Source organism: Bactrocera dorsalis, chromosome 5 (assembly GCF_023373825.1).
Source record: "Bactrocera dorsalis isolate Fly_Bdor chromosome 5, ASM2337382v1, whole genome shotgun sequence".
Classification (NCBI taxonomy): domain Eukaryota; kingdom Metazoa; phylum Arthropoda; class Insecta; order Diptera; family Tephritidae; genus Bactrocera; species Bactrocera dorsalis.
Genome location: NC_064307.1, coordinates 6222996 through 6248869, shown reverse-complemented (window position 1 = coordinate 6248869; position 25874 = coordinate 6222996). Strand labels below are relative to the sequence as shown.

Below are 25874 nucleotides of genomic sequence, written 5' to 3'. Positions count from 1 at the left end.
ATATAGAATATATAAACATTGTATGAGAAACCGTGCAGTGAAAAAAATGTTGAAAATATTTGTGGCAATGCAGTGTGAAAGCGACGAAAACGCAGCATAAAGTGAAAAAACCGAAAAGATAAATAATAAAGGAATTGAGAAAAGTGTTTGTGTGGTCTCGCCCCTTTTTGATGCTGGGAATTGCACGAAATTGTGTGTTGAAAAAATATTCAAAAAGAAAAAGCTCGATTTTTTTTAAGAAAATATTTTGAAGTTACTTTGTATTTTTGAATACTATCTTTTTATTCTGTCCATTTCCAATATCTTTACACAACTGGTCATGTACAAAAAAGCGTTTGCTGTCGATTTGTGCTTTTCCAGACAACATCCACCGTTGCAGCGGCCATAACTTTGTTTCTATTATGTTTATGCGTGTGCGTGTGTCGATGTCCTTTGGCTCGTTTCTTTACATTACTTCCCACTTTTAATGCTTTTCTGCCCTCTGGATATACATATGCGAAATAGATATGTACTATATACCTTTATGTATTTATCGTTCTACATAAGGATATATTTGGCAAAATAGTCGTATGAGAAAATTTGGATATTTTGATACAGTAGAACAACACCACTTTACAATAATTTTATTGTGATTTGTTGGCCTTCACTAAAACAACCAAAAACTAATTTATCTAATACTGTAGAAACAAAATTATAAAATGCCACGCATCATTTAATTTTTAACAAATATTTTGCAAAGAATTTTTTTTTTATAAATGTTATGTTTGATTTTTTCAATTGCAAATATATATTAATTCTTTGAATGCAAAATATAACATAAATATTTTATGTGTTAAACGGTTGCGCTTTGGCCTCATGCAAAATTGTTTTTATCTAAATAGTTAGTTTTAATATGACAAATATATTTGTTTCTATGCTTAGTAAACATTTTCACTATATCGACGAAAGTTTTTAATGCTCTCGGTTTCGTGTAAGCGAGAAGAATTCAGTGTTGTGGATTTGAGGTGAGTAGAAATTATATATCTAATTACTTATGTATGTAAATATATAGTTAATTTTATTTAGAAGCATTTATTTATTACTTTATCCAGATTACAGACCTTAAAGCTCCCAAATTGTAAAATATTTTGACTAAAATGTGAAAAAAGTCATAATTTTATATGAAAACATATTTCTGTCATAACTTTACATTCTAAATCAATAATTCAATATTCAAGTTTGTTTAATGAAATAAGTCATATCAACAATAAAATAAAGCCATCATCTCTGGTGGTTTTGTTGGTTTCTGTGTGATTTATGTACATATATAATCATAAAATATTTACGTTCCTTACATATTTACAGAATCTGAGCTTAAAAAAAATTGATGGTAATAACTATTTTAAAACGATTCTGTAATAATGTATTTAGAATCAATTTAACAATATGCCAATTGTGTCGTAGCGCATTCGTATGCCATTCTCGCTATTGCGGAACAACCATTAGTGAATCTCACATGTGTTTTCACTGCAAACACGCACACATGCATTGTATTCATACAATTTTCCTTTATAAATTCCATTTGAAGGCAAAACACTTGTACGCACCACTTAATAATTTCTTGCATCAAATAATAATGGTGTCATAATGTCAGTTCGTACTTTATACTTTTATTTATTATTGGTCCGGCTACAGCTGCTCTTCTCGTGGCTACTGCACAGCTGCCTTCGCTGCAATTGAACGCATTGTTGTTGCAGTTGTAGACGAATGAGCTCTTGTTACTTGTAAATTAATTCAATCAAAAGCCACCAAATAATGAGGGCCTGAAGAAGTCATGAAGAGAATGTGAAGGGTAAAAAAATGTGGAATAAAGAATTTACTGTTGTAAGCATTAAATAATTGTTGCAACCTTCTTTTTTGTTGTATACATTTGCCCTTATCTTTTCTCGCTCTTTGGCGCTGCAGCATATTGCTGCTGCAGCTATTAGTGTTGATTCTTGCTTTGCGTATCAATAAATAAGTCAATGCACTATTTTCGAGAATTGAGAGTAAATAGTTCTGTTATTTGTTTATGCATCGTGTAGGTATGTTAAAATTTGTTAGTTGACTATATGCTTTATTTATTGGAGTACTACTGCTTATTAGGTGTATTTCTTATAAACACTTTTATTTGTATACACTGCGTTTTTTGGTATTGGCTTTATCTTTTGTTGGTTTTTGGCTCTATTTGTATTTAACCCTTGTGGCACACATCAGGTTTTCAGTTAAGTTTTTTTTCTCTGTAAAGAGCTCTTGTTGGGAGTTTTCATCTTTTGTTGTTGCAGCGGTACAAAATATTTCTCAACAACTTTTGTAAAAATTACCAAGTTCGCAGTCCTTGGTGGATAAAAATCGTAAAAGTCATTGTTTATATTTCATACAAAAATCGTTGGGTGGCAACATTTTATTGATTTTGAATTATAATAATTTTAACGGGAAAATGTATGTATGTATGTCCAAAAATTTTTGAAGGCATATAAATAATTATTACTAAACATAGTTTTAATAACATTTTCAAAAAATATATATTATTGTTAGTCTAAATTAGACAAGGGTTAAAGTGGCGTGCTACAAAGTACTGTAATGTAGTTGAATGCATACCATGCTTGTGTTCGACTTTAAAAGTATCGGAATCTAAACATTTAATGCTATAAATATCAGCTCAAACTTCTAATACTTTTTATATGCTGCCTCGACCTTTGTTTACCATTCGTGGGGCGACACACGAACATGTGGTTTGCTCCACGCACTATGATGGGTAAACATTAACTAGATGATATCTCACTTGCTTTTGAAGTTGCTTTGCCGCGGTCGGGAACACACACACACACATTTGTGTGTATTTACGTTGGTGCATGCAGTACATATGTACACTTGCACCTTTGCTGCTCACTGCTTGTCTTATCACGCCAGCGACATTGTTTGTACGAGTTGTTGCTGAGCTCATTCATCTCCATTTTATTTAGCTTCTCCGAAGCCCTCTGTATTTAACTTTATGTTGCTCGGCAGCTCGATATTTCTCCTAGCCACGGCTTTTATGTGCGCATCTACGGTTGTGTGTGCGTGTTGTTTTATTTGTCTGTCATTGGCCTGCTTCTATTTGGTCTATCTAGCTGCCATAAAGAAATGCATATTACCGCTGCATTTACACACATACATACATACATATCTGCACAGAAATTATGTATTATTTGTGTACACAAATGATACCCTTCTTATTTAGTCACTTTCCGTGCCTGCTTCGTTATACTCGTTGTCTCACTTTGGGCTCTAATAAGTCGCAGCCACACTTGACTCACATTTGGTGCACGTCTATCAGCACCTCCTGTGTGAGACGTCGCTCGAGCGCTCATTCCTTGGCGTTGTTTTAAATATTTGCTCCTAAAAATAGCTGCGACAATACTTTGCTCTGGCTCCTGCCTGGTTGCCACAATGTGTTGCACACATATTGCTAGTGTAAATAGACATCTGCACATACGTTCTATTTACTTACAGTGACTCGCAGAAGTGTTGACGCAACAGTTTTTCGCTCTGTTTGGAGTTTCGTTTTCAGCGCAGCATTTCGAGTCAAAAGCGAGATAAAAACGCATTTGTAATGAAAATAGTTATTGTTGTTGTTGGAGAGACAGAAAAAAATCTTAAAGTAATTTCGAAAAATGGTGTCGATTTGAGAGTTGTTGGTCTGAAAAAAATTCGGATGCGCTTCGGTTATTTAGACTCGACTGTCGTGGGAACGGCAATGAAATTAGTTCGGTGTGGTTGGTGGGTCATAATTACTTGTTCTCAGAGTCCTTCCCCTTCCTTTTGATACCAAAATATTGATTCGGTTTGAAAGAAAAACTTGTGAAACCAATCCTTGTTGCTGTTGTAACGGTTATGTAGTCCCCGTTAGGCTGGTAAGGTTCAGATAACTTGTCATCGAGGTCAGCCATCGGTAGGACTATGGGGAGCGGGGTCTCAGATGTGCATGCAAAAAGTGGTTAGAGTCTTGCAGGGACTCATTGGATATATGTTTGGTATGTCGGGGTCGATACTTGATAAGTCGGAGATTAACCTGCTTCAGTATCGAGAACGAAGCCCTTGGCTGTGAGTCTTCCAAAGTGATTACTCCAGTATTACGCAATAAACCAAACCTTGCTGATTTAAAAGATTCGTCGAGAAGCACAGTACAAGTTCTGAAACTAATTTGTTTTTTACTTGGTTTTCTTGCTTTCAAGAGCAAGTTTTCGATTCACTGTTTCTATGGACGTTTAGCTTCATGCTCGTAATTGCTGTCGTGGCAAGCTGGCGCATTTGTTCTTTGCATTGTTTGCAGCTGCGAAATATGGTGCAATGTCAACTATTGTGTGGAGTTGAGGAGCGAACTGGGCAGGATTCATTGCCGCCTTAGAAAATATAAATAAAAACAGTGTGATATCACTGCCGTAGTCATCGTCCGTCCTTATCGAATGCGTCGCGCTGTTTTATTGCTGCAAGAAGCTTACGCACTCAATACTTTCTGAATTCTGTAGCGAGTAAATTGAAATTTATGCATGTTTTGGTTTACAAATGAATCGGTTCATTTACGCAAAGGCATTTCAGATTTCTATGTGTTCCTTCTATATGTTTAAATACATTTTAGCATTATAGCATTTACGGGAGTTGTGTTTCTTAGGTTACGTCAGAAGCTTGAACTGAATTGTTGGACTACTCATCCTAAGTATAAGGGGTGTGTTAAAAAAATAGCGGGATTTTTAAAATTAAAGTTTCAAGAGTTTGGAGAGTCCAATTGTCAAATTTGCCTCATATTGCGTGCTAGCCAGACATGATTCGTTGAGACTTTTTCTTATTTCCAAAAATAAAGATAACCTTAATGGGCCGTGGTTTTACAAGCAGGATGGAATTTAAAGCGCATTGCTGAAAGAGCTAAAGGCTATCCAAAAAATCGAGTTTTAGAAGTGTTTCCATGATTGGAAGAATGTGCACTAATTTGAAGGCGACAATATTAATGAAGGCAAAAGAATAATTTTTTTTCAAAAACGAAAATTCTCGCCATTTTTCAACACACCTCATATATTACAATTGTTTTGCATAGCCTTTTAAAACTCTCCGAATTTCTTCCTTTCACTCATAACCTCTCAAAGTATTCAATAATATTTTCTCTTTATTTTTTCGTCTCCGTTTTTGTCATCATCAATATTTTCAGAATCACGACTTTAGTAATCATAAACAATAACCGAAGTTTTGGGCAACCAGCTTCCTCAAACATTCATTGACAACACTCTCTCTTACTCACTGTCGCTCGCTAGCTCGGACTATCAGTTTCGTGCGTCGCAGTAAGAACAGACTTAATTAAAATTAATTCAAATAATTTGAAACTTTCCAGAGCGTACTAATGAACTTTTCTGCGCTTCCCTTCAGTGTTTCTTCCTTTCGCATTGAACCATAGTTTCGTTCTTTGCATTTTACTTTTTAGCTCGCATTTCCTCCAACTCTCCAAAGTGAGTTGGCCTCTTGCAGCGCCACCCACATCGCGCCAAAGTCTTCGCATTATCATATCACGGTATCGCTTTCCACCTCATTCCATGCTTTGGCCATTTGGTTGCCGCCAACGCTGCGCCACTTTAATGCCGCAAACTCATACATCTTGCTCTGTAATGCCGGTAAAGTAATAAAAGCCCGTAAAACTGGGTTAGTGACTACTTTGCCACATCGATGCATAGTTTTGCATGGGCCATCGATCGCTTCGGCGTGCCGCGCCTGCACCGCAACGCCCCCAACACCTGCGCTCTTGTGGCTCACGATAACTTTGTTGTTGGCGGCAAAGATAACAGCTGCCAATATCTGTATGTGCGCATCTGTATATACTATATGTACATATACCTTAATGCTTGGCTATTTACCTCTGCGAGTGGACAGCGCTTACAAGCGGTGGAAGGAGGCGGCCGTGCAACAAATTGCCAGTAAGCGTTCATGCAACAAAACGAATGCAAAATAGCGGAAAAGCTTTTAAATGAAATGAAATCAAATAAACAATAACTGTAACGACATCAACCCCGACGTCGCCAACCGTGCACGGCAAGAATAATACTAGTCGGTGAAGGCTGGTGCGAATAGCAGCAGCAACAACTGCGCTGGCATTTCAGCAATCACTATTAACTGGCAATATCCATGCTCCATTGTGGGTTTGTGTGTAAGTGACACAAAGGCTGCGAGCTTACAAAGGCGGTTATTGATAAAGTGGCGAGGAAAGTTGGCGAACGCAGCGGTGCAGTCAAGCAAGCACCTGGCAAATGAACAGAGGTGTTGCTGCCACCACTGTTACCGCTGCCGGTTGCACGTCGGAAGCAGCAAAAGTGATGTGAGCGCGAACTGAAAGCGGTGTTCATGGAGAATTACAACTATAAAAACAACTGCAAAGAGAGTAGAAGATAAAAACTCTGTGGATGAGTAAAAAAAATATAAGAAAATAGCCTTGACAGGGTTCCATCTGTGCTTTGTGCTTCTTTTCGCAATGTGGCGCCAATTGGAGGTTCCTAGTGAACTTAGATCCTTCTCCACCTGGTCTTTCCAAGGGAGTGGAGGTCTTCCTCTTCCTCTGCCTTCCCCGAAGTGTACTTCGTCTAATACTTTCAGAGCTGGAGTGTTTTCGTCCATTAGGATGACTTGACCTAGCCAGCGTAGCTGCTGTCTTTTAATTCGCTGAATGATGTCAATGTCGCGGTATATCTCATACAGCTTATGCGCAAAGGCCCATAGATCTTCCGCAGAAACTTTCTCTTGAAAACTCGTAACGTCAACTCATCAGATGTTGTCATCGTCCATGCCTTTGCACCATATAGCAGGAAGTTGAGAGAGGACTTTACTTCTCAATTGCCTGCTCGGTACGAAGTAGCACCTGTTGGCAAGATTTATTCTGCGTTGGATTTCGATGCTGACATTGTTTTTACTGTTAATACTGCTTCCAAGATGGACGAAATTATCTACGAATACATATGGCTCAAGCAGCTCACGACTTCTGGTGTTAGACCAAGAATCCTCGGGGTAGCCAAAGGTCATCCGTTTGAAGGCGAGCTAAAGTGAGAAGGTGAACCACCCCTTCCCAGTGTTATACGCTGGGTTTGGGACTCGCCACGTAAAAAGCGTCCCCGATGAAAAGCAAGCAACAGGCTCGGGCGAGAGACCTCCTTTTGATGACGATAGTCATTGGCCGGGGTTTCACAGATCACAGGAGTCAGTGTATACCTCTGACTATCTATCTGGGTCTGTCTGTCGAGCTCAGCTCTTTATTTGTCTGTCTGTAAATTTTCGGAGAAAGCTTACGCTTTTTTGAAATACTAATCTTACGGTTAATGAGAAATCGGTGGGTCCCTCGCTATAGAAATCGGTGCAGTCACCAATTGCCAATTGTAAAAGGGCAAGAAGAACCACTTATAAAGGCACTCGAGAAATAAAAGAACCCTCATCCTTATAACAGCTATGTAACAGTAATATAGTACATGTTGATATTTGACCTTGGCGAATTATTGTCAGAAAAAACGTGAATAGTGCGGTGTCACTCAATAACCTGTCCAGCCGTTCACTTATAATGCGACGACATTAAAATAAATGGTGACAATTGGAAATGTGGCACAGACATGTCACCGCGAGCCACATGCTGCGCCGCCCTCCTTGTGACCTTTGCCTGCAACACCCTTTGTGAAACAATAAATACTCGCACTTATCGCTCATCTAAAGTTTTGCGAAATGAAATGAAGTTCGCGCGATGGGAACGAAGAGAAATGGCTTACTGCAAAACTTTGATTTCAACGATAAACTCACTTGAAAAGCTCAAGTCACATACACAATTGCAACATAACGGTACACAGTTCGAAGTTAGTGAGATCATCAATTAAGTTTTCTGCGCTGTGACAATTTCTCCACTTTTGCCTCGAAATTGCGCAAATGGAAAAATGTGTTCCAACTCTGTAACAGCGCCGAGGGGTCGTCTGCAGCGGAATCGGTGAGGAGTTATAGAAGTTAGGCTGAAGAGATTGCTTCAAGAGCGCCACTGAGCGATTGCTACTTTTGTACTTTGCTGCGCTGCGTTCAAGTTGGGCGGCTGAACTTCATGCTGTTCCACTCTTGGCAACTCCACTCCACTCCGCTCAGCTCAACAAGAACAAGGAAAAGTCAGCCCACTAACATTCTCGTATGTAACAAGTTGAGAAGAACAAAACGAACAAAAAAAATCAAAAGGCACAACTGTGCTTGGCAGGGTCAATTGAAGGTACAATTGCAGCGTTGACTATTTCTTGTTGTCGTCCACATTGGCGCGCATTTTCTGTTCATCGTGGCTATGAGTGGCACTTGACGTGCTTTCAACTGTGCACTCACTGGCCTACTGAGTGCTTGAGCCGAAGTTGCTGGGCCGGCCACTCTCCATTAGACCACGTTTTCCCGTTTGAATTTGTTGTTGGCTCCTTTTGTTGTACACAAAAATTATTTCGATTAGTAACCACCCCTTGAGGTGGTTGAGTATTAGTGGTATTATGCGACATTGTTTGAACGGTACAGTAGAGGGTCGTAAAATTGTCCTTTGTAGTTATTGTGAAACAAGTCTATGTTGAAGTATCGCTTTCCATATTTTCTTAGATGTTTACATGTCTTGTCTCAGTGGTACTGTTACCTTTAGTTTTGGTGTTATTATAACCTATGTAACTTTTTGGTCTTTGGCCACTTCGTGTTTGATAACCCTCGTGCTCACTCAAGTCCTCGACTCTACAGGCCTCCAGAAAAATTAAATGGGCTTTACTATATTTTCGGTCTTAAGTCTTGAACTCTGCTTTAAATACGTTTATCGCTGAGCCTACCTTCCTTAAAAAGGTAACTTCATACCGTTGATTCTTCCAACTCTCCGCGAGTTTCTTTTTCTGAGCTACCAGGCGATGTTTGACATTTTGAAATAAATCAAAAAATCTGCGAAAATGTTTCTCTATGAACAAATACCGGCTAACTGTCATCAACTCTATTATGAGGGATATGACAGTGCGAGCTAAAAGTATATACAAATATATATCGCTATACTGTATAAAAAAGAGGCTATAAATACATATGTCATCTATAGACTACTTCCATTAGTACTGCATTACTTGATGCCACTCACAGGGCGGCAAGTCCATGCATTACGTAACTGCTGTCAGTTTTTTGAGTTGAACTGACTTCTCTTTACGTCATCATTTCCATTTTATGTTGGCTTTGATGATGGAGATATTTACTTAAATTGTTGCTAGGATGCGCAATGAATTCTTGTGTCCCATTTTATTTTATGGCATTTCCTTTGTTACACTTAATTACTCACCTACATACATTCTCTACTAACACATAAACCTACAAACAGTGAGGGGCTCCAACTATTTAGTTTGCGAACATTGTCCTGTCGACATTATGCTAAGTTAACTACTTTCCATCCACTGTCATCTATATGTGAACTGATTGCTTTATTTTACCTTTTTACGACTTGATGGGTTGATGGGTTGTATTCGCAGTTGATAGATAGTAATCAGATGCTATAAAATGCAAACTAATTGCTAATGGTACGATAAGAGCGCCCTCGATACCGTTATACCGTGTGACGTAATTTGCATTATTTATAGGCCATTGTGTGTGCTAATGCCTATTTTGTTATCACCTTAACTACTTTAATGTGCGATTAAGTATTATAGATTAATTGAGAGCAATTATTTTAGTTGCCGTTAATTAAAGGGAGCGAAACTATAGATAGCGTAAATAGATATATTGCTTTAAAAAATCTTTGGTCTTCACAAATGTTGGTCTACGTCGGCTATGTCTCAGATGGTCCATCCGTTGAGTCTAATTTTCAATGACTCGTTCAGGCAATTCGACTGGTAGCTGGCGCATGACGCGCGTGATGTTTTGGTCTGAGACCTGAATCGGAGCGGGATTCTCCGCATAGAATTTAGACTTTACATATCCACGCAATAAGTCTAACGGTGAGATATCACAGGATCCAAAACTTAAAATTATCTGCTTACCGAAGTGCTCTCTCAATAAATCCATTCATTGGTGGGATCTGTTTGAAGTGGCGCCGTCTTGTTGAAACCAAATGTCGCCGAGATCACGGACTTCAATTTCAAGCGTTAAATAGCGGCATCAATTTTAAAGAAATAAGACCGCTTATTCCACCAGTCTCCAAGCCATACTAAACTGTTGTTGTTTTTTTTGGTTGAAATGGTACCTCTTGAATCTCTATAGGTTGCTCTTCGCCCCAAACGTGGCAATTTTACTGGCTTACATACCTTATCGCCTAACAAAATTTGGTTCGAAAATGTCGGATCATCTTGGAACTTTTCAAGAGTCCATAGAGCGAAGCAAAATCGCTTGGGAAGGTCGAGCGGCTTCAGTTTGTGCACAAGCTGTTCCATACGTCAGTCCGAGTTGCTACGAAAAGCGTCGAATAGACTCTCCACCGTCTTCATGTGTACTCTCAGCTGCGGCTGCAATATTCTCTTAACTGCGTGGTGTACGTGATTTATTCAATCGAATATTATCCAATAATGATTGCTGGGTCTCGAGATGGGTTTTGGTGTTGTGAATAGTGAGCTCAGTAGGTCGATTATGTTGAAGAGAAGTTGAGAGCGGCGCGCAAAACTCAATCTTTACAGAACATGAATTTTCGTACTAAAAATGTAAAGGTTGTTCTGGCGTAAGTTTTTCCATGATGAAATGCCAAGCAATACTGAACAAAAAGAACATGACAGCTTGACACGACACACGCGTGATCTGTAAAAAAGGATATTGAAAAAAGTACTTCTATGCGGATCACCCTATACAACCATATTACCATAGTTTGAGTTTACAAATGGTTTATAAACTAAGTTAAGTCTGACAACGGTTCATTCATATTTAGTTGCAATGCGCCATTTCAAGTCACTTGTGTTCTTTGGGTCAGATATTCTATCATATACTTATATTTACGCTCAGGTGGTGACAAATATTTGTCTACAAACAAGGCAGCGATTCGCCGTTTGTTGAACGTATGCAATGAGTACGCTTTTGTTGCTAACTTCGGTCGGCTCGAGCCCAGGCTGCATTGTCCTGTCGTGTCTATTCGCGCCTCCGCATTTCTCCACCTACCATGTTACACCTATAGTATATAGATTGGTAGGGACGAATATGAAGGCAACTTCCAAGTTTGTGCACTTTTCACTTCCTGCTTATTCCGTTTTTTAGGCTTTACTAGCTTAACTGGCTGCGGCCGCCTGCCTTTTGTCCATATCGACAGGAAGTTCAATGCTCTGCTATTTCATTAGGATATTAGTACAAACAAGCAACTTGGAATTTGCATACATGTTCTGCTATGCTAAGCGGTGGGATGTGCTCTTGTTGCACTCGTAAATGTACTTTGTGTTCCCGACTGGAAGCTCTTTTTGAATATAGCAGTAATATTCTCACGCCTTGCTTTGTTAGAGAAAAGAGCGAACAATTGAACAAAGACTGATTGACTCATAATTGGACGATGGTGACGTTTTGCTGTGATCAAATATGTATACTAAACACTGAAATCATTCCTTTATAGAGTTTAATCTTCGTTCTTCCAAAGTTTTTTGGACCAGAACTAGCCTATTCTGATATAATTTGTGTTTGTGGTACAATTCTTTCTACTAGAGATGTCTTAATCATCTGCTCTAACGTAACTTAGAACATTCTCCAACAACTCGATTATAGTTCCCAAACCTCGCTGTCTTCTATTACTCTTCATAGCATTAGTAAGATTTAGAAAACATTTAATACGCGGATCATTGCCCTGATTGCTGTGTCCATTTCCCGCTGGGAATTTATGGAAGCAAACACAGGCTTACGGAGTATTCTTGAATAAATGTGAGCAAATCAAGTGAAGCTGAAGAACTCACACACACGTTCGCGTCATAAATATGTTTGTCGATGTGTGTACACAAAGCCCACGACAGCAATTGCATTTCATTCCATTCTATTCTGATCGCAAGTATCAACATTGTTGCTTCCAAACACTATGTGCACACACCCCCTCCATACATACTTACATATAGGCGGGAATACATATGAATATAGAGTGGATGGCATAGTCAAGCGGTCCGAGCACACTAAAGTTGAACAGAAAAAGAGAAAATTATAATGGTTCGAACAGCCGATAGCCTCTGACACGACTGCCCTCTGGCACTCTGTCGCTCTTGCCCTCTGCATTTGCTCTTTCCACCGGACGGGGGACATCTTCATGTAGAAAATAAAGCGTATGTGCTGCGCCTGCTCCGCCCTCACATATGTGTTATGTGTACGTACCCCGCCTACTCGCTCCCGTTGACGTTCCAAAGTTGTAGCATTTTCATTGATAAATATTGATTTCTCTTTTCCTGGCGGAATAATAAAGTGGCTGAAATGCTTTCCATTGAAAAGAGTTTCTGGTTTTGTGCAGATTTGCAATTCAACGCATTCTAACCGGAAAGCAAGTGCTTCCACAAAATACAAAAAAAAGTAAACAACAACAACAAGTGAAATGCATTTATATATTAATTTCATGCATTTCAATTGATCACAGTTTAAATCCGTACCATTTAATATTGCTTTGAGCTAGCAAACAGGAAGTGCAGTTCAGGACACAAATTCTCCATTTTATTTGCCGAGAGAATAAACCGTATTTCTTCTTTATGGCCAACAGTACTAGTACACACATTCATTTATTTTAGATACCTTTGACTAGCCAGTTTTGCGAGAAGGCTGAATCGAACAAGGAACTGGCATAAATAAAAACCGAAAAGATAGGAAAGATATGAAAGAGTGTATTGAATTAAACAGGTTAACTTTGTTGTTGTCTTCTTATGATTTTTTTTAACTAGAGTGCAGAACTCACGTATAGCGTGTGTAGAAGTACCGAGTCGAAGACTTATTCATATATTTAAGGGGCACACATTGTAAGGCAACCCAAAAGCATCGATTTTGGGGGATTAAATGAAAACACTGTTTTTAAGCATATATTTGTGCATGTTTCAGGAATGCACAGTGAAATTTTGAAAAAAAAATTAAATATTTTTTGAGTTATACGAGAACTGCGACGGCTACAGTGATCCCAGCCTAACCTAAAAAACGCGTTTAAAAATAAACTGGTGTACCGAATTGAACTGAGCGGCTACCCTTGAAATGCCTGTAACTCAAAAACTATTTGAAGTGTTAGTATGTTATCGTAATATGAATTCTCGAAAACACACTAGATGTGTCACTTTATCCTTCTTCTAACAGATTTCGATAGCTGTTCGTAGATTAATCATGAATTTTAGTTCCATACTGGATTCTTTTCACGAATAGCTTCGCGCAAACCACGAATAACACGCAAATAAAGTTACTCCAGTTTGGCCTGAAAAGTCTCAACATAATCTTGATTTTTGACCCGCTTTGACGTGATTTTTTCGGCTTCGCTCACCTTGCGATCCGATATTCGGTCGATTGATTGTTCGGGTCGTAAGCGTAAATTTAAGACTCATTGCCACCATGACATCCTGATAGTCGGAAAGCATTGTTTCACAGATGTTAACACGACACTGTTTTTCGAAAAAGTTTGAGTTGCTTTAGGCCCAAATGATTCTCATTGATCCTCCCGATATTCCAACGATCACTTTTAATTGTCACTTCTCAAGCACCAATTTCTTTATTTTATTGACGTGTTGATCATCAGTTGATGTTGATGACCATCTTGGACCTGGTTGACGTCAACGCGTTCTAGACCCTCTTTGAATAATTTGTACCAATCAAAACCACTTGTTCGCGACAAACAATTATCATCGAAGGCGAAATTTAATGGAGCTTCAAGCAATGGATTTTCACGCGAAATTTTAATTAAAAAGTCTTACTCCTTTTTTCCCACAGTAGTATGCCAGTATAGGGTTTCAGACATTTCTTCTTAAGAACAAGCATAACCCAAATCAATAACTTTTGGATGATCTTACGCCTCTTCTATTCCATAAATTATTACTTGCATACGTACATACATACATACATATCTATATTACTTAGTACAAATGCTCTGGAATATCACTTCAATACTTTTTATTACTTTCTACTGCAGCACTTAATAAAATAAAAGGGACAAGTAATTCAATTACACCGGCCCCTACTTCATGCCATCGCCAGCAATCAGCGCATTCAAGGACAAAAGCGAGCCCATAAAGCTTTTGAGTTATAAACTAGACTTAATGCTTAAACACACACACACACACACTCAGTAATTTGCAGTTGGAATCACAGTTGTTTTTTAAATCAAGCAGATAAGGCAAAAGTGAATGTGCATTTGTTTTGTTCTATATGTGTGTATTCACGCAAGCAATCGGTTGCTCTATTCATAAAGCACAGTTAAAAAATATACGTAAAAGTATAACAAAGAATTTAATGGCAAATGAGAACTGCCATTTCTTAACGACTTAACCTCAATAATTAGCTGCTGAACAGCTGCGTAGGCAATCTGATAAGCGAAGTCCAAGTAAAGTAAATAAGTTGTTGCAAAAAAATATAAAATCATTTAGGTCCATTATAACTTTAGCGCTTTCAACAGTTCCCATTCATGAGAAGTCATCTTAATTCAGAGCATGGGAATGCAATAACTTTTTATTCGACCACTGCACTACAGATTCCTCGCATTCTTTATTGGCGTAGACATCGCTTACGCTGTTATAGCCGAGTTTACAACAGTTCACCAGTTTTTCTTCCTTTTCGCTGTTAGGCGCCAATTGGAGATTCCAAGTGTAGTCAGATCCTACTCCACTTGGTCTTTCCAACGGAGTGGAGGTCTTCCTCTTCCTCTGCTTACTCCTGGCGGATATTGCGTCAATACTTTCAGAGCTGGAGCGACATGGCTTATCCAGCGTATCCGCTGTCTATTATTTCGCTGAACTATCTATGTCAATGTCGTCGTATATCTCGTACAGCTCATGCGCGGTATTCCCCGTTGAAAGTGCGCAACGGACCGTAACTCCTACAGATTCGGATATGCGTTCATCGTCCATCGCTAAAATGATGGGTAGCTGCGATCCTTTGAATTTGGTTCTTCAACAAATGTCAAGGAGCAAAAATAATCCATATATATTATATGGTGACCTAATAGTATTAATTAATTAGCTTCTGGAAAATTGTGAAAGGAAAGCACCCAAACTAATAGCCTTTGTAGGCGACATATGTAACTATACTAGTGACGGAGAAGTTCCCAGCCACAGTCAGTAATGTGATGCTCAACCCTCTAAGGATCTTACACCAATGTGTGATATCGGCCAACTCATAGGTAAGTGCCGAAAATATGGATATTGAGTTACAAGATCCCGCCAAGGAAACCGCCGAGGCTCAACGGGGTTAAGTTAACAGTTAAGAAGCATCCCAAGTGCCTGGGAGTAATATTGGGTAGCAATCTGATGTGGAAAGTCAATGTGGAGGAGAGAGTTAATAGGTCTGTGGTGTCCTGCTTATTTAAGAAGATGCTAGGGTCTATCACCTAACCTCATACACTATTATTACATAGTGGTGATCAAGTCAATCTTGCTATACACTTTGGTGCTTTGGTGTGGTGGACTGCTGTCAGCAAAATTTCATACAGGAAACCGTTGGAAGGGCACAATGAAGCTTTCGCCTAAGCGGTTCAGAGTTACATTTAATCTATTAAAGAAGATGGGAGTTTAGTTTTAATACAAGGGAACTTTTTCGGGTATAATTTAGGGTGTCACTTTTGGAACAAGGATCTCGCCGATGCCAAGCAGAACAACTAAAGTTTAACAATTTACGTCGAGGCAAAAATTAAAATAATTTTTCAATGCGGCCCCTTTTTAGTACAAAGTTGCAATTCGAGAAATGATTATAAATAGGCCACCTGGCAAATGAGCGCACTCAGGAACACTGCACTGCGCTCATAACTGTGCATTCCAAACTTTAAATGGCACCTTTTCATCTACTGCCACCACCACATGCACACATACATACATACATCTGCAGTTTACCCAGCGCTGCTACATTTTTGCCCTGTCAATTCGCCTTGAAACAAAAATGCTCTTCAACGTCAACATCAGTATGAGCCACCGCATCAAGTCATCAGGGAAATTCACTGTAAACACACATTTAGAGTGAAGTTGAAAAGATGAGCTAGATGCCACAAAAAGCAAAAAGCAAAAACAAAATAAAAATAAAAGAAGCCAACAACGCAAAGCCATTTAGACCTCTGCAGAGCGGCAGGCAGGCAGGCAGGCTTTGGTGTTTATTATTCCCCACCTTCAAGCCAACCGCTTTGCGCTCGCACGCTCTCATTCCCTCCGCTCTCAGCACGCCACGTCGGACAAATTGCGCTGGAAAATATGCTGTGAAATTTGTGCGAAACAGCAAAAGCGGAATCTGCGAAATAATCTCAAGGAATTCGTGTTCCAATTTATGCTTACAAAACTTTGCCGCACCACCCTCTGTGCCATCGCCTGAGTGCCTTTGAGGGTTCTAACGTTGTGGGACGGCTCTTTTCGGCTTTCCGCCGGGTGGGAGGGGATGAAATGTACTTGGCGACAGCGACCATATCCATGGCGTTGGCGCATCAAAAGCAATTGTTAGATGTTCATCACATAACTTCTTCAACCCCAGTGGCAGGAAGTAAGGAAGTGTGCATACGGCTGTCTTCGAATTTCACAGCACTTAGCCGAGTGCGGCTCCGTATGCTAGGAAATTTCACTGTGCGCGCACATAAATTCGGAGGAACAAGTTGAGGCGGGTTCAGCTCAGCTGTGGCGTTACTTTTGAAGATTTCGTTGCAGCAGAAGGGTGCAAGGAATGCGTCGGCTGAGAAAGCAACCTCATTGTTGTCTCGCTGTGAGATGCTTGTTGTCTCAAGTGCCTGCTACGGAATGATGTTTAAGCATATTTCCAGTCCTGTACGTGTGTGTGTGTGTGTCCTAAAGCATATTTTCACATACTCTTGAGCATTTCTATATGTACGCATACATGCACAAGTAGATTGCAGATTGTTGCACGAATGCTGTAAGTTACTGCTTGCACGCCTTCGCTGGCTTCTTTTGTCGCCACAGTGTCATTGCTGTGCTGTTTTGTTGTTGTGTTTTTGCCGACACTTTTGCTCTGCAGCTGATGGCAAACAATGTCATTTTGTTGCTCTACAAACTGCCAGCAGTCGGACCCGATTACTTTATTGCTGTCTGTAAATTGACCGTAAAATCTTCTTTGGCATAGATTCAGTGAATTGAAATCGATTGAAATTGCAACAACCCAATCCACAGGTCAGTCACTCACTCTTGACGGGTAAATATGTTTCTGTACTTGTGCAGAAAAGCCTTGCAAGAAAGCGCGTTCGTTTGAAATCGTTGCTTTCTAAACATAATTAGTCAATATTACTTGGTCCTACTTCGGAATCTTTTTGATCTTTTTCGAGGCTTACCACTGCTTGGGATGGATGGGTATCATTTGAAAGAACATTCTTTGCCATTTCTTTTTTTTTGAAGATTATCTCTTTCAAATCTTGGCCGCGGCTGCGTCTCAGATGGTCGATCCGTTGTATCCAATTTTTGATAACTCGTTCGAGCATTTCGACTGGTAACGGGCGAATCACACTCGTGACCCAAAACCTGAAATAATCTGCCCACCAAACTGTTGCCGAGTTCACGAGCTTCAATTTCAGGCATCAAATCGTTGGTTATAATGGAGCGCTAACAGTCGCCATTGACGGTTATGTTCTTACAGGCATCATTTTTGAAGAAATATCGACCGATGATCCCACTGGCTCACATACCAAAGCAAACCGCAGTCTTTTCTAGATGAAATAGCAGCTTTTGAATCCCTTCAGGTTGCTTTTCGTCCCAAATGCGGCAATTTTACTTCTTTTTGGAACTTTTCAAGAGCCCACGGAGCGAAGCAATGTCAATGGGAAAGGACGAGCTTCGGCTGTATTTTGTGCGCTTTAAATTTAAGATATCGACATAAGGCGCCGAATCGATTCTTCGCGGTCTTCGTGTACACTCTCAGCTACGGCGTGTTGGACGTGGTCCACTCGGTGGAATATTATCCAATGAAAGCTGAATCTCAAGATGAGTGATGATGTGACGTTGCCTTCAGGTCCTTCCATGACGTCAGTTATGCTGGGGAAAGGAAAGTCTTTAGCGGATAGTTAAATTAGCGACTTTTTACTTATTTTTCCTAAATTGATTCAATAAACTTGCAACCGTCGTTAAAAAAGAATTTCAAGATTCCGGTTCCATTCGAACTGTCATAAAGATGGCACACCCTGTATTGAAACAAAAACCTGTAAAACAAGAGAGTGCATAGTTGACGCGATTTCTCTTGGTGGTGGTGTTCTCTGTCGGCTAACAAGAGTTCTGCGCCGCATAAATTTCCTACAGGCTTATTCGCAAGTACCGTTGTGCATTTGGCCATTAAATTAATTTATGGGGTAAATTTGTGAGACCTAAATACTTACAGACATACTTTCTTACCAATGTTACATACATATGTATGTGTTTAGCGGTAATTGTGTGAAATTTATTGCAAAATTAATAGTCTTGCACCGCAAATAAAAGATGCATTGATCTATTAGTGCAATTGGACTAAGAATAGTGACCCACAAACGGCAGCAATATTTCTGTGCACCGCTGAATCAATGGAGAGGTGAAAATTACGCCGCGAAATAAATAACATATTACTGAACCATAACAGAATACGATAAAAAATTAGTGCTGAGAGCACGAAATGATAAGACGAAATGCAGCACTGAAATCGCGCCCGGCTCTTACTAATTCTCTGCAGTTAATAAAATATAACCATTAACATATACGTTACTTTAACCCCGTTCATATTTCGGGCCTCAGTTCAAACCACCGGAAATGTACTGCCAAGTGTTCACAGAAATGAAATTACACATGTAGCAGAGGAAAACATAAAATAATAATAATAATAATAAACGAAAATGCATAAGAAACTAAAAACTACAACCGAACACTTACCACTTGTCTGCTACTAGCTGCGCGTAGCGTTTTATTGTTCTCATGAATTACACACAATACGAGTGAAATTTCTTTCAAAATAAATGCATTAAAAAGCGGCGGCGATCAATTATCTTTAGCGGCAATCAAAACTGATTGTTGGAAGTTATCACTTTTATGCATTTCTCGCTGTTCGATTACCCGATTGAAAGAATGCATAAGCCACGAACATAAAAATATTTGTGTTTGTGCATCGGCAGTCATTCGCTGTCGTATTTATGCTTGTATATTGGTTGTTGTTGCACACCGCCGTACTTTGTGGCTTTCGAATTACAAAAGCCTCGGTTAGCCTATGCAGCCATTGCAACATTTCTATTATCTCACCCGCTCCCAAATGCATTAAAATGTCATTGCTGCGCCAGCAAACTCATAAAGTATTCAATTTATGGCAACACTACCGAGTTACGATCGGCCGCTTCGGCGGCATGACCATGGTGTCAATCGGGTGCGCACATAATCAAATGATTGAAGGCAACACTGCACATATTACCAGATATATGTATACATGTGTATATATACAAAAATGTATATACAATTTCTATATGTTTTGATTTCGATTTTTTTTTCTTTAAAAGCCGATAATTGTAAACACTCGCGCTTGGTGTGAGCGCTGAAATTGATAGATATCTATTGGAGTGATTGATTTTTCATGTGCATTGCACCTACTAAGCCTCTATATGCTTGTAAATATTTATCAGAAAAGCCGCATAAATAAATAAAACAATAAATATCGACAACTTTTTTGGATTATCTGTTCACCAACGCCCTGCGTTTGCGTTAGCTAATGAAAGTGGCAGTTCTAATTTTGGAATAATCATTGGAAAAGTATACACTTCATTGAAAAATTCTCTAATTTGCTTTATTAGCTAAATCATTTGGTGTCGGAGTAAAGAAATTCTTGAAATTTTTATTCCTTTGGTCGGTTCATTATCAAGTCAAGTTAATATGAAAGCAAGAAAACCCGTTAACTTCAAATGTACGTAGGTTGCCTTTAATATTTTGGTATTAAAAAACAGAAACAAATATTATCATAAAATCGATGTTTTGAATGCTTAGTTGTTTCAGTCGATGTGTGAGACTTCGCATTGTATTGTGGTGGTGAAGAGTGATCCGTTTTCGTCGGTTGGTTTTCCTCTTTTTTTGAAAGACAACTGGCTAATAAATGCGTCTATACGACAGAGAAATAAAAGCTGTGCATTGTTCTTGTGGTAGCGATATGTCCTGTTTTTTTGTATTCGGCTCATTTTGAAATACCCATACAGTTGACTGGTGTTTAATTTCGGACATAAATCCACGATTCTTTACTTGTCCCGACGTCATAGACGCTTTTCGAAGCACCGTTATCGACCGATTGACAATTTACAATCTACGTTGATCCCACTAATGCCTATAGTTATCTTAATCCCACGATGGGTCACATGACGACCTTGAGGTATCAGTTTGCGCACAAGATCAGGAAAAGAAACTGATTTTGGCCGTCCTTTACGAAATTCCTCTTGGAGTGATCTACGACCCCGATTGAATTCAACGTACTATCGATAAATTTATGTGAAATGTCACGTGGAAAAAATTTCTAAAACCAAATTTTCATACAATATTGCATCTATGCTGGTCCCCCCAATGCCTATACTTGTCTCAATTCCACGTTGGGTCACATGGCGATCTTGCAATATCAGCTTGCGCCCAATATCCGGAACAAGAACTGTATAATCCACTTTTTGTACGTTACTTCTTGTAGTAAAACCTCTCATCATTTATTACTTAATTCGAAATTTACCAAGGTCATATCTTGACACGTTTTCATACTTTATTTAATTTGAATATTCATTAAATAAACGGATAATCTAGTTTTGCACGTTCGTCTGTCACCGCTGCTAATCGAACCCGTGTCTTTTGCGCTCTCTCAGCTTTATTAATGCGATAAGTAGAAATTGAAAGCTCACTTCCTGGCGCTACAAACTTTCATTAATATTTATAAAAAGAATGTAATAGCAAATAAATACAACACTGCACTCTCCTTTTCCATTTTCTTCAGCTTTGTTTTCCGCTTCACCCACTCATCTTCGCCCATACGGCCTCCCGCTCTCAAACCACAAAATGTATTCAAGATGCGTGTCACGCGAGTAGAATTCTACACAGTTGCGTGTTTGGCTGTTTGCGTGTTTGCTGGCTTTGAAAATGTCACTGCCACCAGCAGCAGAGGCAGGCCTCCACAAAGGCCTCTTTAGCGGCGTGGGGTTATCGGTATCTCTGCGTAAGCCTACCATTATTCTTCCTTTCAAATCCGTTTTATTCGGCACATTTTGGCATTTTTATTTGGTTTATTTCATTTTTATGTTTGACTTCCTTTCGTTCGGCCTTTCTTTTATTTATGCTTTATTTATACCTTTTGGCATATTGCTTCACACCACCGCACACCCGTGCATATGTTTTTGGTAAAAATTCGTCACTCTCTCGTTGAAGGTGTGTCAAGTAAACTCGAATATTTTTATTTGAGAAAATAAAATTTCATTTCATTGCGTTCTTCTGATTCCTTTATGTAACTGTCTAATTGACCGGGCACTGCTTTAAGTTCCCAAAGGGTTGTCGTGTCTTTAAAGCAGAGGAATTGAGTAATAATACTTGTTTTGCCAAATTTTAGATTTTTTATATTCAAATCTTCTAAAATAACTTCTCATTTGCATATTTCTATAATCATACTTATGTACTTTTGTATGTATAGGTTGGTTGGCTGGTAATATTCTGCTTTTTATTTAATGAACAATTTCATTTTGCTTGTTTGGTCGCCTGCTGAGTTGCTGCTGAAGTGTTTTCCTTCATAAAAATCAATAGCAACTCGCTTCTATCATTGGCTTGCGCGTGTGGGCTTCGTATGCTTTATGCGCTTGTGTGCGTGTGTGTGTGTGTATAGAGTTTGCCTTGCAACATATTCCATATTCTTCGGTTTAACTTTTGTACTTTTATACTTTTTATAGTGAGCACTTATCTACATTTGGTTTATGTATAATATATGCGTGTGAGTGTGTGTTCAAGTACTTAACACTAATGTAATTTTTATGCTTATGTTAATATTAAACGTCCATTTGACTCGCTTTAGTTTGGCCCAGCTGAGCCTTAATGGTTTTACTGAAATACTCATATGTGGGTAGATAATAATATTTATTGGAAAGAAATTTTAAAGCATATTCTATGACACTTGACTCGATGCTAGCTTAATGGTTTCGAAATGAAACTGAATTCAGCAAGCTTTGAAAGCGATCCTGAGATCATCTCCTTACCTATTTTAAAATAGGTTTAACAGCGCTACAAAGTTTTTTTTAATAAAACGAAAACGGTTTGGGATATCAATGAGATTTTTTTTTCCTATGAAAGTCCATTCATTGCTATTATGTATGAAGCTCGTCTTCTTTTGCATGGCTACAACGGGCAGAAGTCCAGACGCTGAACTCAATTCTTGGTGGTTTTCAAACATTAATCGGCCGATACTGCTGCATTTTCACATTCGATGTTCTTACGAAGTTCATCAATCGTCGCTGGCTTGTTGCCATAGACCATAGACTGACGTAGTTCCACAGGAAATAGTCTAATGGCGTCAAATCGCACGACTAAGGCGGCCAGTTGACTGGGCCATTTCTTGGGATAACACGGTTTTCATAAATCGATTGTGAAATTCGTTGCGTGGTTTGTGGCGCCATCGTGTTGGAACCACCGGCCCATAAACCGCACCAAACCGTAATTTTTTCGGAATGAAATGGTGACTCATGGAGTACGTGTGAATTGCTGCTTGAGTAATAACGCATACTTTGCTTATTGACGAAGCCATTCAGCCAGAAATGAATCTCATCGCTGAAGATGATTTTTCGATGGAAAATCAGATCATTTTCAAATTGTCCTCAGCCCAATTCTCGAACATACGACGATTCTGGTGGTCAAGTGGCTTCAGTTCTTACGTCAATTTGAGCTTGCAAGGATGTAGGCCAAGATTTTTTCGCAAAATTCGCCACAACGAAGTCTCAGGTATGCTCAACGCTTGAGAAGACGTGTGAGAGACTGAATTCGGTCTTCCTCGGCAGCCATATGCTCGACACTACGGGCACTTCTTTGTCTCACTGGCACGGAAACATTTTGTACTGTGCCTATGGATTCAAATTTGTCCACGAGACACTAAATTGTTAATCTGATAGGACGATTTTGAAGACCATAAATTGGACGTAACTTAAGTAGAGGCCACTGACTCCGAATGTCGGTGGTAAATTTTTACAACTTCGACTCGTTGTAGCATCGTATAACTTTCCATGATGAAACGGCAAACCTTACTGAAGAGAAATGTCAAAAGAGCGAGGAAAAAATATGGCGTCGTTTGCTGTCCCTATTGCTTTAGCTGTCAGCTGTTTTTTATTCAGCTTTCCAACGCCAATTTTTTGGCCTTTGGCATAAAATGAGACGGAATATACAAATAATTTATATATTATATATGTATGTATCTATCTATGCGATGCTATAAAAAATAAGTCTGTAAATATGTTTTCTAAACTTTTTGCTTTTTGTCTTTACAGTTTTTCAACATACTGTTAATAAAAAGGTAAGCAAAATTGCAATGAATCTAATATCAAATTTTAATACTTACATTTAGTTAGGAGAATGACCTTCTCTTGAAATCAGCTGATTCTACGCGCAGATCAGACCACCTCTATGATTACTTTATTATTTGAGTAGACTTAGTGGTGTCCAACTTGATCAGAGCCATGCTGTCTTGCCAAATGTGGCCGCAATGAACCAGCCATCCAACAAGCCGTCCATTCCACCAAAGCAGCACTTAATTTCAGCGAGAAAAAATTAAAACCGCTTTCTTTCATGAACAGTTACAGCGGTAGTAGCATGTCTGTCTGTTCGTCTGTCTGTAGATTATGGCTCGTTGTTATCGTTAGTTACTGTTTCCACTGCGGCGCTTGCTGTTGTTGCAGCCACTTTTGCTGTTTCGCTTTCCACTGCTGCCGTTGCTGCTGCTGGCGATGCTATCGCTGGCGCTGATGCTTTTGATGATTCCGTGCCTCCACTGCATCCACACCCAGCAAACGCCACACACACCCACATACATACATATGGTACTTATATGAGTTTTTCTGCCGATTATATCTATGCATCGGTGTGTCTGTAGAGCCGTTTGCTCGTAAGCACAAAAGAATCCATCATCACAACGCTGCTGCTGTTTCTGCTGCTGTTTTGTACGCGTTATGCCGAGCAGATTTCAACATGTGTGCCAAAGTGGCCATTAAATTGCGCTCCAGTTCAAAACAAAACGAAACTCAACGAGCAGCCGGCACACCAGCGAGGCCCAAACAAAAGCAAAGAGCAAGCAACAATATAGTGGAACAAGAGTCTGGAAAACGCTACTCCAAAAATGCTAAAAAACGAAGAAGCGTGAAGCTGTAATTCGCTTACTTCTGCCAACACACGCGCACACACACACGCGCGCGTTTATACTGCAGCACTCAGTCAGCTTCTGTTGAAAAAATAACACATCATAAAGTACATTTTTTAATAATTAATACTCGTACTTTTTATGTATAAACATATGTACATGTATGTAGGTATGTGTATGTGTGTGCGTGTATGAGAAGTGGTCATAAAGGCATAAACTGTGATTTTAGAACTGCCGCTTTTGTTGTTGTTGAGTGTGTGAAAACTTGAACGTAACAATAAAATAAAATGCTACTCCACACTAAACTCGTGAGTTACGCGCACATTCGTTTTTGTGTCGTCTACAGCAGACGGTCGGTCACGAAAGTATGGCGATAACAACAGACAAGCTTTATTACCGTATACGCCTCACTTAAGCCCAGCGCACTTGCTGACTTAGGAACAAAAAAACAAATTCAAATTTTTTTGTGAGTCACATAATTTCCCGCCAATAAAGAAGAAGAAGATAATTTCCCTAAAATGTTCGGATAAGTTTTTTGCTGCAATCACACACGCAGACTTCCAAGCTTTATCTGCATTGAAATATTGATAACATTGACTCATCACCGTACCCACAAAATATTTTTAAGGGGTTACATGGGTTTTGACCGCCGAAAATTGCCTGGTTAGATGAGTAATGGTCGTGATTCATCGAAGTATTGGGAAAAAAACTGAAGTTTTTGCAAAGTTGCAAACATGAATAGCATGACTTTCGGTCTAACTTGACGTGGTTTCTCCACAACTTCCCTTAACAAAATTTCGCAAAAAACACCATAAAAGATTGCAGTAGCCCACTAGTGCAGCCTGACGGGCCGCTTTCCTAAAGATTCTATCTCCTACACTTTTATTGCGATCGCCTTGAAATTTTGGAAAAATATTCTAGACATATCATAGTATTTAAAAAAATATATATTTTGATATTTCGAAATCCACGAAATTCCTTAAAATAAGAAAATAACGGGGTTTTCAATAGGGAAGCTGCAAAAGTAGATCGACAGAGACAGCAAATGACGCCATATTTTTCCCGCTCTTTTGACATTTTTCTTTAGTAAGGTTTGCAATTTCATCATGGAAAGATATACGATCCAACAACGAGTCGAAATTATTAAAATTTACTAGCAAAATTCGGTGTCACTGGCATCTACTTAAGTTACGTCCAATTTATGGTCTTCAAAATCGTCCTATCAGATTAACAATTGAGCGTCTCGTGGACAAATTTGAATCCATAGGCACAGTACAAAATGTTTCCGTGCCAGTGAGACAAAGAAGTGCCCGTAGTGTCGAGAATATTGCTGCCGAGGCAGACCCAAATCAGTCTCTCAGACGTCGTTCTCAAGCTTTGGGCAGTGCTGTGACGTCGTTGTGGCGAATTTTGCGAAAAGA

General features: G+C 39.2%; 1 protein-coding gene across 16 annotated transcripts in view; it reads left to right on the top strand.

The window, feature by feature from the left end:
- LOC105233513 (tyrosine-protein kinase Src64B) overlaps positions 1–25874 on the top strand; it is a 76004-nt gene that overhangs the window by 220 nt on the left and 49910 nt on the right. For 4 of the 16 annotated variants that reach the window (XM_029553501.2, XM_029553499.2, XM_011215617.4 and 1 more), the window contains exon 2: positions 922–1004. The gene's annotated coding sequence lies outside the window, so the exon portion shown is untranslated. Of the gene's footprint in view, positions 1–8; positions 193–881; positions 1005–23587; positions 23614–25874 lie in introns of those variants that run through there. The other 12 variants (XM_029553491.2, XM_029553496.2, XM_029553492.2 and 9 more) reach the window with 6 other exon arrangements.